This window comes from Euprymna scolopes, chromosome 15 (assembly GCF_053919585.1).
Source record: "Euprymna scolopes isolate OS-2025 chromosome 15, ASM5391958v1, whole genome shotgun sequence".
Classification (NCBI taxonomy): Eukaryota; Metazoa; Mollusca; class Cephalopoda; order Sepiida; family Sepiolidae; genus Euprymna; species Euprymna scolopes.
In genome coordinates, this window is record NC_136496.1 from 89,664,397 (window position 1) to 89,676,717 (window position 12,321).

The 12,321-nt window shown below is 34.2% G+C and overlaps 1 protein-coding gene across 1 annotated transcript in view; it reads right to left on the reverse strand.

The window, feature by feature from the left end:
* LOC145293979 (uncharacterized) overlaps window positions 1-12,321 on the reverse strand; it is a 216,152-nt gene that overhangs the window by 131,315 nt on the left and 72,516 nt on the right. The gene's annotated exons all lie outside the window — the stretch shown is intronic.

Consider the following 12,321-nt stretch of genomic DNA (forward strand, 5'->3'; position numbering starts at 1 on the left):
ATACCCGCTACTTTTAAGCTAGGACACATACAAAAACTTGAAATTTGGTAGATATCCTCAACAACACACCAAGTGGATGTGAAGGTGAGGGGGAGTACAATATACTTTCATCTAACATTTTCAAAGTCACACACAAATAGCATCATAAGCTGACAAATCAAACTTTGCTTATGACTAGCCAATTTTAAAATTTTATTGTTGTGCGTTGTTATTAGCAATATAATAACTAGGGATGTGACAACAGCATATTCTTTTCATTGCTTTGACTCTTGAGTATATCTTATATGTTTTTATACAGACTGATGTGGTTCTCGGTTGATTGACCGTGTCTTACGGTGTCGGGTATATACTTAAGAGTCAAAAGAACGAAAAGAATATTCTGTTGTCACAGCCCTAATAATAACATACAATCTTAATAATTATAAAAGTGTGGACTGTCTGGGCGTCCTTGCTTGAATCTTATTATAATAAAGCCCTATTTCTATGTGTGTTCACAATTTGGTTAATATATACAAAAAGGTACACTGTTTCACAAATAAGTTTTAATACTGAAAACGGAATCTTATATATTTTTATTCCTGCATGAGATATATATATATATATATATATATATATATATCATGCGAGATGGTTGAGTGGTAAGGGGTTTAGGCTCATTACCGTGGGGTCCCAATTTCGAATTCCACTAGATTCAGCCACTCTGATGAGTCGTAGACGACGAAACACGTGTCAATGGATAATTATATTTTAAAAATATATATGCCGCTCCCCATGTAGGGGTACCAAATTGGTTAAAGGTAAAATTATTCCCAACTCGCATTTAGGTAAAAATGCACTTTCGTAAACAATTAAATTCATTCAAAATGTATCGCAAAAACAAACAACACACACACATTTTATATATATATATATATATATATATATATATATACACACACACACACTGTTTATTCAAAAGAAATCAACATTGAAGAGGTTATCTCATTTGTACATTACATTAAAGAAAATCAGTTTTAATAATTAACTCTAAATTTATAACGGAAATTAGTAATAGGATTATTTTAAGTATTTAAATATTATATAAAGTTGATTTATTTTTAATTTACATTTAACTTATTTTTAATTATTAACATCAGTTGTGTTTAAAAACGGATGTTTTATTTAACCAGCGTTATTTCCCTTTAAGCTATGAGATTTTATTTACCAGGTAAATACAGCTAGCTATTTTTAAAAGTAATTCATCCAGCCCAGACTATCGATAATATTTTAAATAACCACTTAAAAATAAAAATCAGCAAGAGGGATTATTCATTTTAAGCAATCATATATATAAAAGGGTTCCCACTAGATCAGTAAAAATCCCCACCAAAACATTTTACCTTTGAATTTTAAAGAAATTTAAGCCAGTCAAATTACACAAAATTGATGATTTTCAAATTTTAACAAACTTTGAAAATACTAAGACCCACCTCCCCCTCCATATACTAAAAGAACTTTGAAATCGTTTTAAAATAAACGTTATATGTTATAAGCAGAAATAAAGGGGAATAACTCTAAAAGAGTACGATTGTCTCCTCTGGGAAACAGAATGGATGAAGATAGCAGACTCATTATCTCCATATATAATATTTTGATTGCAGAAAAAATTTCCCTCTGGACCAAAGTACTGTACGTTTGCAACAACATATGCCACATAAATTTATTATGTCTAAACTATTAGCCACTATCTTATGTAACTTTAGAACGCTATTTTAGACAAATTAAGTCTTTATAATAAAATCCTACATTTCATCCTAGGAGCAACATCATCATAATCGCAACCATTTTTAGAGGAAGTAGTTTCTATTTTTCTCTCTAAATATCAAGTCCTTCTACCACTCCCAGTCATCACCGGGAGAAATTCTGCACTTTTGACAGACATGGGGTAACTGGATCATGAATTAGAAATAACAATCTTTTCTTTTTCAAAAATAATAATGTCTCCCCAAACTAATTCCGCTCAATCTGATCATTCCTATATTCCAGATTAACAGTATTCACATGCTAAATGAATGCTAATGTACCATTCAAATATAACGGCACAATGATACCTACTTTTGCCCTCTGAGTAAATTACATTTATTTTCTTACATTTAACGGCATAAGTTTGCATTTCCTCAATCTTTCTCTGTATATATTCTTCCCAACTCTCTTTCTCTCACTTTTTTACATTTCTTTACAATGATGCCAAAGAAAAAAAACAAACATTTCTCTCTCATTCGCTTTGTATACTTGTTCCAGTAATTAATATTTTTTCAGACATAGTTTTTTTTTTTTTTATGTACTTTATTTAAATATACTTTATTTAAACCTGCACTATCTATTACGATCATCGCCAAATTAAAAATAAATGTTTTGGCAATATCATCTACTGTATTTTACGTTAATTTTTTTTTTATAGATGGGGTAAATTTGTTTACCTTCACAATTTTCTTTTGCTGATTAAGAAAATCTCATTCAAATTTTACAGAGACAAGTACTTCTTGAGATATATACTTTGCACTGTAATTCATTGGATGCCAGATTTGTACACATGTGCAACAAACAAATCTACTTCTCTCTTACTGACACTGCCACCCAACAATTTTTTTTAAGCATTTGCGGGTGGGTATGCTGACAACGATTATCATGGTTAAATTTAGGGGAATTATCCCCTCTCCCCCACAAAATACAAAAAGGGGTTATTTCCTCCAAAACCGTTCTTTTATATGGAAATGTTGGGGGGGGGGTGCTTATTGTAAATACCGTTCTTAACATAATACTCAAAGTGAAGTGAATAAGTCGTAATCATTTAAAAAAAAAAAAAAAAAAAAAAAGACAACAAAACTGAAATTTAATACTATTGGTGGAAGAGTTGAAAAGAAGACGAAGACTTGAACAATAAACGGAAACACCTAGGACTGCTACCACTGATTTCGATTGCTCTAAACAGGTCATATACAGTGTGACTACCTAATCTCTAAAACTTGTTTTTACTTTCCATTATCATTCTAATGGACCATTTTTCGGAATTTTATTAATTCATACTGATTTATACATTCCCTTAATTGCTTTCTTTAAATTCAAACAGCACCTGCACGTTATCGCCCCAAACCAGCACTAATCGCCAATGAAAGCCAGATTATTTCATTTCGGGCACGGCCGCCAGTGTCCACAATTGTTCAGGGATGGCAGTGGCCACAAACAACTGTAGTTTACCTTTTTGCGATGGAGGTGGGAGGGTCTTCCACTGGGCAATGCCAGTTAACGGGTCCGGCTAGTTTATCATATCGTCCTTGTAAAATCATTTTTCTCTATTAATAGTTTAATATTCATAACCAGTAACAAATGATATTCTTATGAACACAGTAATAATATATATTACATTCAAGTGGTGAACCATCATAGCTCATTTTGTAGAATACCGGACTGTGGATGCTGGTGCCATGAGTTCAATCTTAACTCGTGCTGATGACAGCTGGAAGCTAGAAACATGCATGCCCATGGGTATACCTTTTATACACGTAATAATATTTAATAATAAAAATAATTAAATACGTCCTATGAAAAATAAGGTGTGATTCATTCATATATATATATATATATATATATATATATATAATGCTCCTCATCTTGAGTTGAGCATATTGAGAAGTGATACACGAATTACCATTAGCATATAAGCAGTGCTCTTTGTGTAAACAAATCGAGCTTAGGTAGTTCAGACGATGTCAAAACATCGTTAGACTCATGACTCACACAATAGCCGCCGATAGCATAGTGGTTAGGAGCCTTGACTGTCATACAGACGGTCGGGTTTCAATCCTGGCTGGAGATAGTTGCCTGTCCAGCTGCACTGACGAGCTGTGAAACAGCGAAATAGTACTGTATGTGGATGACTATATATATATATATATATAATATATATATATATATATATATATATGAATAACAAAAAGAGCTTATAGCTCTTTAAAAAAACTGCTAAGAAAAAATAAAAAAATAGTGTTTTGAAGTAGTTAATACGGCTAAAAAACGGCAACTATATATATATATATATATATATATATATATATATATATATATATATATACACACACTTTATTGGCTATTACCTTGATTCGGTAGTGCCAGCTTTCTCTTGAGCAAGTAAGTCGCCTCTGACCATCGCAGCACACTTTTGCCAATCCTGGGCTAAATCAAATGATATGATTAGCTAAGTCCATAGTCAAAGACCAACTATTTTCAGGCCAGACAGCGTGCTCTCATTTTAGTTTCAAATATATTTAATAATACATTTACATACCATTAGTTTTATGTCTCAGCACTTATGATGTTCAAGATTACTTACAAATCATAAACTAAGATTTGTATGCAAAGTTGAATGTCAAATGATAAGCTTGAGGCATGAAACCAAATGATGTGACATAATATTTTGTTTAAATAAATATTTTAGACTTTTCCCAGTACCTGAGCACTCTAGCAAATTTTACTAACAAAAGTTACTTAAATCTTATTCAAGTAAAGTATCGTCATTTCTTTTGCTAATTTCCAGTTAATTTAAATATTCTATTGTTTGACAAAGACCTCAGCATATTTAACAAAAATCTAATGTGTGTATATAGACTAGCAGGGCTACTTGGCATTCTCCGGGGTGAAAGTGTAATATATTTCTATTAAGATTTATCTCCCTCCCTCTATTTCCTAAAGTCTCTCTTTCTCTTCTGTCCAACTCATTCCTCTAGTTTGACATACATACAGCCTATATAATAGATTATGCAGGGATTTAGTCAGCATTTTCTTTCAAACGTTTGTACACTGAAAAACAGATCATCCCACAATGAAACGTGGGCTAGTTGACCCTCAGAGAATGAACAATATTTTCTAAATTTTTAGATATTATCCATCCAGTATAATATTGCTCAAGAATCCAACAACTTTGTGGATGTTTGTTTTGTAGTCTTTTTTTTTTTTTACATTTAGCTATACATACAAAAACTTCCCTTTATATATAAGAGCCTATCTATTTCACATATTATCGATAACATACAGCCTACCAATTCAATGTTTCATCATTTCCTCAGTTTTCAGTGTGAAAACTTGGCACACTAAACAGGAAAACTCAACATATACATATATAGCAGGGTGACCCGATGTTACCCAGGATTAAATGATGATCAACAAATGTTTCACTCTCCCATATTTTTATTGTCATCAAAATTGATGAAATCGTCTATTTTTCAATCAAATCTATTGATTGCCTGCTCTAGTGTGCACTGGGATGAAGCTTCACATGCCTCCTCGCAGTCACTTAGTCCACAATACATACCTACTGTTAAGATTATTTTTTTTTTTTTTTTTTACACAGGCATCACCACATTATCAAGGCCAAGAGGCCACTCGAGGATAAGGGTTAAAGAGTGTACAGTAGAAATTGGACGATATAGTAATCAATTCGGTAAATTTGTTAACTCATATGGAACGTCTCATCAAGAACTTGTTTACGTTAGACTTGAACACAACCATATTGTAGTCATCCAGAAAGCAGGAAAAATGGAAGACAATTCCACAGGCGTGCAGTTCTAAGAAAGAAGCTTTGTTCATGGAATCTACGTTTAGGTTTAGGCACAGCTAAAGAGTTTTGGGGGGGGGGAATTATTGATAGTGTTTCCAGCTAAACGAGTGTTTCTTGTGAAAGTTTGGAAAGGGGGGACCATAGACTAAAGCTCAATCGAACACTTTTGATGAAAATGACGATACACCAGAGACAAACTCGTAACATCTCTTCTGTGAGATAGAGGTTGCAGGGAAGAGAAAAGGACATCTACGAGGCTACGAAGTCTATTTTGAACTCTATCGAGGCAGGACAAGTCTTTTCTAGCAGCTCCTGCCCAGATGTGGCAACAGTATTCCATCCTTGGACGTACCTGGCTCTTATATAGATAGAGAATTGCATCAGCAGTTATATAATTATCTTTTATGAATGGCTTGAATTAAAGTTTAAAATGCAAAAGTTAAGTATTATGGTGCAATTGTGTTTTAAACAGAAATAAACGCGCTCCTATCATATTAAAGAACCTACTGTTGATTTTGTATGTCAGGCCGTTCGGCTTTTGTGGTAATAAAACTTCTCAAATGCACTTGGTGATGTTAGGCTGTGTAAGGTGCTATCTTTGGTCAAAATCACCTGTTCCTTCTTTCAGCAAATTATTTTGATTATCAATTATCGATATTTATCAGACATTTTGAGAGAAAACCTATCTAAGAACACTGCCACACGCAAATTACCTTTATATAAAATTTCTTAAAAATCGGTCCAGCTGTTTCCGAGTTCATAGGGAATGAATTCACAAACTTCCTTTTAACGGATTTAGAACAAAAAGCTCCGTTTTTTTTTTTTTTTAAGTCATAGTTTGTTTTTTTTTATTAGCAATAATAGTAATGAGGGAACACTGCCAACATTTTTAAAAGTGATAGAGTTTTGTTCTCTTGTTGCCCCCTTTTGATAGGATACATTTTCATTTATATATTTTTTTAATATTTAATAAATATTTTCTTATATAAAAGTTTCATGTATATATATATATATATATATATATGCACATACATACATACATACACGCACAAATATATATACATCATAAAAAACAAAGAATCTAATTAATGAATTGCTAGACAGAATAAAAACAAACTACGCAACACATTAACATAAGGTAAAAATGGCTCGCTATTCTGAAGAGATTTCGAAGAAAGAAAAATTCTCATTCATTAGTTTTCTTTATGTACTATTTTTAGATACATTACACAGACTCGATTTGCCAAAGCACAACAGATAATATCCCGACCCTTACTGAGGAGCTTCACCTGCTATTGTCTGGAATGCTTCATGCAACAACATGAGTTATGGTAAATGAACCATATTTACCAGGTGTTTGGAATGTGTTCTGTTAAGAGTGGTTGGGGAGAGAAGAAGATTTTTTTTTTTTTTTTTTTTTGCAACCTCCAGTTCAATGACCTAACCATTGAGCCATTAATGAAGCAACAATGTGAGAAATATAGTTCAAGCGTCAGATTCGTGTACAGACCTGCAAAGCAATAATATATATATATATATATATATTAGCACATTTTTCCCACCACCACCACCACAAAGCTGTGTATCCTCTTCACTTCACATTTTCCAAATTGTGGAATTGGGCTGATACCGTCAGAGAATCATTCCTGACTTTGAGAAAGAAAATAATTCAACAAGGTTAAAATTGCTTCTTGTTATGGTATTTCTGTCTCTCTCTTTCTCAATTCCTCAATGTTAATTGAATGTTCATTTACCATATTTTATGGTATGCAAGACTTACAAACATATTAGATGCCCTTTACCCACTTCGCATTTCAGCAAAGCATATTAGTCAGAAAAACAAATTTCTTAGCATATATATATATATATATATACCAAATATCTAACGAGTCATGGAGTTGCTAGATCAAACATTAGACTCCTATTACTGAAATTTTAAAATAGCTAAGACATAACAAATCTTCCACTAGTAAATGAATGAATGCAATTTTTTTTTTTTTTTTTAATGAATAATACAACATAGTTGTCTCCTGATGAATTCTCATGAGAATGAAACGTGGAATATTCTGTAGTTTAATTGCCATATATATTTTCATAACTTACTACCTATCTCTACCTATGTATTGAGCACTGTTGAAGTAAATACTGAAAATTTATGCATAAAATTATATCTTCGTATATTAATTTATGTGATTAAATGAAGTAGTTGTGTGTGTGTATTTTTTCATAATTTTCCAAATGAAGCAATTTAAATAAAAATTTGTACTTATAATTACAATACATTTATATTAAAGACTAGCGGGGGTACCCGGCGTTGCCAGAGTGTTTGTTTCCGGGACGGGGGGGGGGTTAAAAAATGTTATGGTAGGTAAGTAGGAAGGATCAAACCCGGAGTCATGAGTAAAAGTAGGAAAATAAAGTGTGAAAAAAAAAAAAAAAAAAAACATCTGCAACGTTAACAGTTCGACCACCAAGAAAAGTCCATTCCAGTTGTTTAGGGGAAAAAAAAAAAAAAAAAAAAAAAAAACGACTACGGTAGGTCGGCGCGAACGTGAAAATATAATGTGAATTGTCCAGCACGCTAACCACTATGCCACAGAGCACTGCAGCTTAGTTTAGTGATTTTAAATAACTTCACATGAAAGAACTACGAAGCCAAACCGGTGTTCTCTTCTCAACTGTTCCTTGTGAACGATCCCCAAACGGTGTTAAGTGGTGGCAGGGGGATGAGGAATTTATTAGAGAGAAAATATTTTACCACTTCCATTGATCTTAACCGATTTTGGCCGTGACTTCTCAGCAGAAAAAGTATAGAAATCTAAGATTATCGAGGAATTTGAGAAATAATAAGCCTATAACACACTTCAGATATTGTTCTGCCGTTTGTGCATATTATATTTGCATGAAATATCTTGATTTTTAATCCTATTAATGTCAAAATCAGACGGGAAAAAATGAGTTCATTTTATTTATATAGAGATATGTAATGCAAGTTATAAATTAAAAAAAATACTTAGAGCTAGATTAATAGCCGCCAAATGGTGTTTTTTTTTTTGTGCTTGTGATTTATGTACTTATTGATCAACACAGCCGCAATGTTACATCCCTGTGCCTGTTTTACAAGTATTTTAATGGAATGTGCTCTGATGAACTGTTAGCCTCCTCGATGTATGTATCCCCGACTTAGCAACAAAATTGCACCCCTTAACTGTTGAGCGTCTCTAAATGTCGGAACATTTTCTACTCTAATAGCTTCTTCTCTAGAACGGCTAGACTTTGGAATTCCCTTCCGGCTACCTGCTTCCCAAACTGTATAAATAAAATGAAACTAATCGAATTTAATGAGTTTGCAGACCTAAGCCAGGACATCCAGAAAGGCAATTGGCTTTGATCAATGTGGGGGAAACCCTTCATATCAGGCAATTGCTATTCATTTGGACACTGCCAGAGCTTCCCCTTTTTTATGGGGAGCTGGTTTTCCCCAACATCATGGGGAAACAGATACGGTAGAAACTGGCTTATAGCCAGACGTTCATTTCTGCACCTGCGTGAACTCATTCACTTAACTATCCATTTCTGCAAGTTAACTTTTTAATCATTAAATTTGAACGCTTTTAATTTCCTCTCGTGTCGTAGCGTAGCAGTAAGAGGTCAGCTTTTCTTTCACTTTTTCTGCCTTCGCGTCACGGGTTCGAGCCTGCCTAATACTGCTTTTTCTTTTTTTTTTTGCTCCAAATACCCAGGCAATGCCGGGCACCCCCACTAGTCTATATATATATATATATATATATTATATATATATATATATATATATATATATATATAAGGACAAAATAAATGTGTGTATGTTTGTATGCCTCACAAAAACTTTCAACAGAGGCGACGGATCCTCACGAGATCCGTTGAGTTTTAAAGCTTGACCCTTCGGACGACAAATATTGAAAAAATTGGCCAATAGCATTAATTCCTTCACCCTCAAAGAGGGGTGGGGGTTTTTGTGTCGCCATTTTTGTAAGTAATCGTATCGGTTGGATTGTCTTCGCTTACTTTCAATGTTCTGAACTTCCAGTCGGTCTGGAGACATCAGCAAGCACATCACTTTTTTTTTTTTTTCCTTCTTCGTGTTACGGGTTTGAGACTGCCTGCCTACTACCACTTTTTCCTCTCCATCCAAACTGCTTACTGTCGTTTCGCCCCCCCCCCCTCCTTTATTTTTTTTTTTTTATCCCACTCCCCCTGGGGTTCCTTACTCGACCAAAGCAATGCTGGGGAATCCTGCTACTATACCACATTTTTTTTTAACACCTTTAATTCCACCACTGCTTCTAAACCAACTCAAAAACGGTTGTTTTTAAGTCCAATATTAAATACTTGTCGAGCAGCCATCTTAAGTTTTGCCCATTCCACCCAGTTTCCAACTTTCTAGTATTAGTTATCATCTAACAATCTAACTCCTATCCTCGAGTTGCCTTTGGCCTTCTTAAGTAGTAAAAAAAAAAATGTTTTACCTCCAGTGATCAATCCTGAGCTTAATAGCAAATGCTCTGTAAATTAGGTTGGGATCTGTCCGCCCACAGTGAGAAAGGATCAGTGACACATGACCTGCCTCTTTGACCTGCCCCAGCAGCAAACAAACAAATTGCAAATGAATTTGTTGTAATCTGCAGCTTAAAACACATCTTTTATTGAATTAAAAAAAAAAAAAAAAAAAATTCTGATATTAATCAGGTTTAACCTCAAAAACCTTCGACAGATTTCATTTTTATTTACTAGCCCCCCCCCCAGCGTTGCCCAGTCATAAAATAAACTGAGATGTGCATGCAAGTATTGTTTTTTTTTTCTAAACAGTTAACTTCCAAATAAAAAAAAAAATACTAGAGCTGAGATCGAAACCAAAACCTAAAGACAGCGAGTCAAGTACAATAACCACTAATCCAGCTTGACACAATCCTAAGTGTTTTCAAACCTACTTATTGTTAACATAAGAAATCTGTCACGTGAACGATTCACACATATGTATTCGTAAAACAGTTGACAAACAGACAAAAATCCGATGAGCCCCACTTACCCATTTTTCAATTTTGACTCTTTAGCAGCCTTTTTTCCAGATGAAAACCAATTAAAAAGTTTTCCAAATGCCTGAATACCCTATAAACCAAATTTCAAGTCTGTAGATAAAAAATTCGTTGAATATATAGGTTGAGACTTGTCCTCACACACACACACTTTTATAGATATATAGATTCTTACCAACAAACACTCCTGCCATTACCTGGTGATGAAGACTCCGTGTATACGCTCCTGCTTCCCTCTCTGAACCCCAAACTATGATTCTCATTTTTGTGAGGCAATTTCTAAATAGAATAAAGCATAAAGGGTTCCGCTCAAAATTCCATCCAAATTCCTGACTTCGACAGAAACATTCCAGAGTTTGACAAGATACACCTGAAGAAGGTCTGAGGTTATATCCACCGAAACGTTGTGAAAATCACACTCAAGATGAGAACAGTAGTCCGATGAATGATAATACATATAACCAATCCTCATCTCAAAAATTCAGAAACAAAATAAAGCATGTGTCCTAGTTTCATGATGAGCTAAGACTAAGAGAGGACCAGGGTTTAGTTTGGTTGTTTTACTGCATATCAACCCTTTTCGTATAATCCTGTTATTTTGGTAAAAAAAATTCATGTTTCAAGTTCTTTATTCATGATGATTAGTTTGATTGTGTGAGAATTAATTTCCTCACACGTTTTAGAACTCCGCAGACTGCTGCAAAAAGGACAATGGAATTAAGCAAGCCTTACCTGAGAAGAATTTAAGTCTTCTAAGGAGGGTTGCGAAAAATATGCCCATTTCTCGCGTCTCTGAGAGTCTGGTAGTTTTCTTGAGGTGTAGAATTGCTTCCTTTCGGAGAAGCTGGTAAAGGGAACAGATGCCATTTATTTATGTTATCTGGATGAATAAAACTCCCATAAACGGAGTTGAATTATCAGTTCTAGGAAAAACGATGTTCGTCTAAAAATTCCTATCATAATCGGAATAAATACGTGGTAAAAAGGGGTGGGGGTGGGGGGGAAAGAGAATGGTGCTCCAAGCATGGTTGACCTCGAGGCCCTAATCTTGGGGGAGATAATTTTTTGACGTTCACACCCTCGCAAGGATTTTGCAAAAGAGGGCGAAAATGTCTGAGTTTTAAAACTGCGTGTGCAGGAAGTTTTCTAGCGGTCCAATCAAAGGCCTGAAAAAGAAACCATGGCATTCAGCGCCTCAACCAATCAGGCTCGCCTTTCCATGTACAGTTTCCAACAATTGTTTTATAGAGGAAAACTGTCTTTGTCTTTGCAAAAAAAAAACGATTGAGTTTTGCAAAGGGAAAGGGAAAGGAAAAAACAATGACATCAACGTTGGGCGCATCTTAGGTCAGGAAGCAGCTATCTCTGTATAGCCTGATCTGGTAAACACCAGCAAGAAGATTAGGGAGCAGCAACATTTAAAAACAGAATACAAGCATAGAAGTCACAGAGTACACAAGTCAGAGAGTAGCGAACAGATATAAAGATCAAATGACAACGGCACAACACAAACTTTAAAAAAAAAAAAAAAAAAAAAAAAAATAGGAAAGGAGTAGTAAAATAAGTCATCTTACTCTTTGATGTCAGTCAGACACCGTGCTCCTACAGTCATAGTTTAACAGCAATAAGGCTAACAGTTGTATAAAATAAATA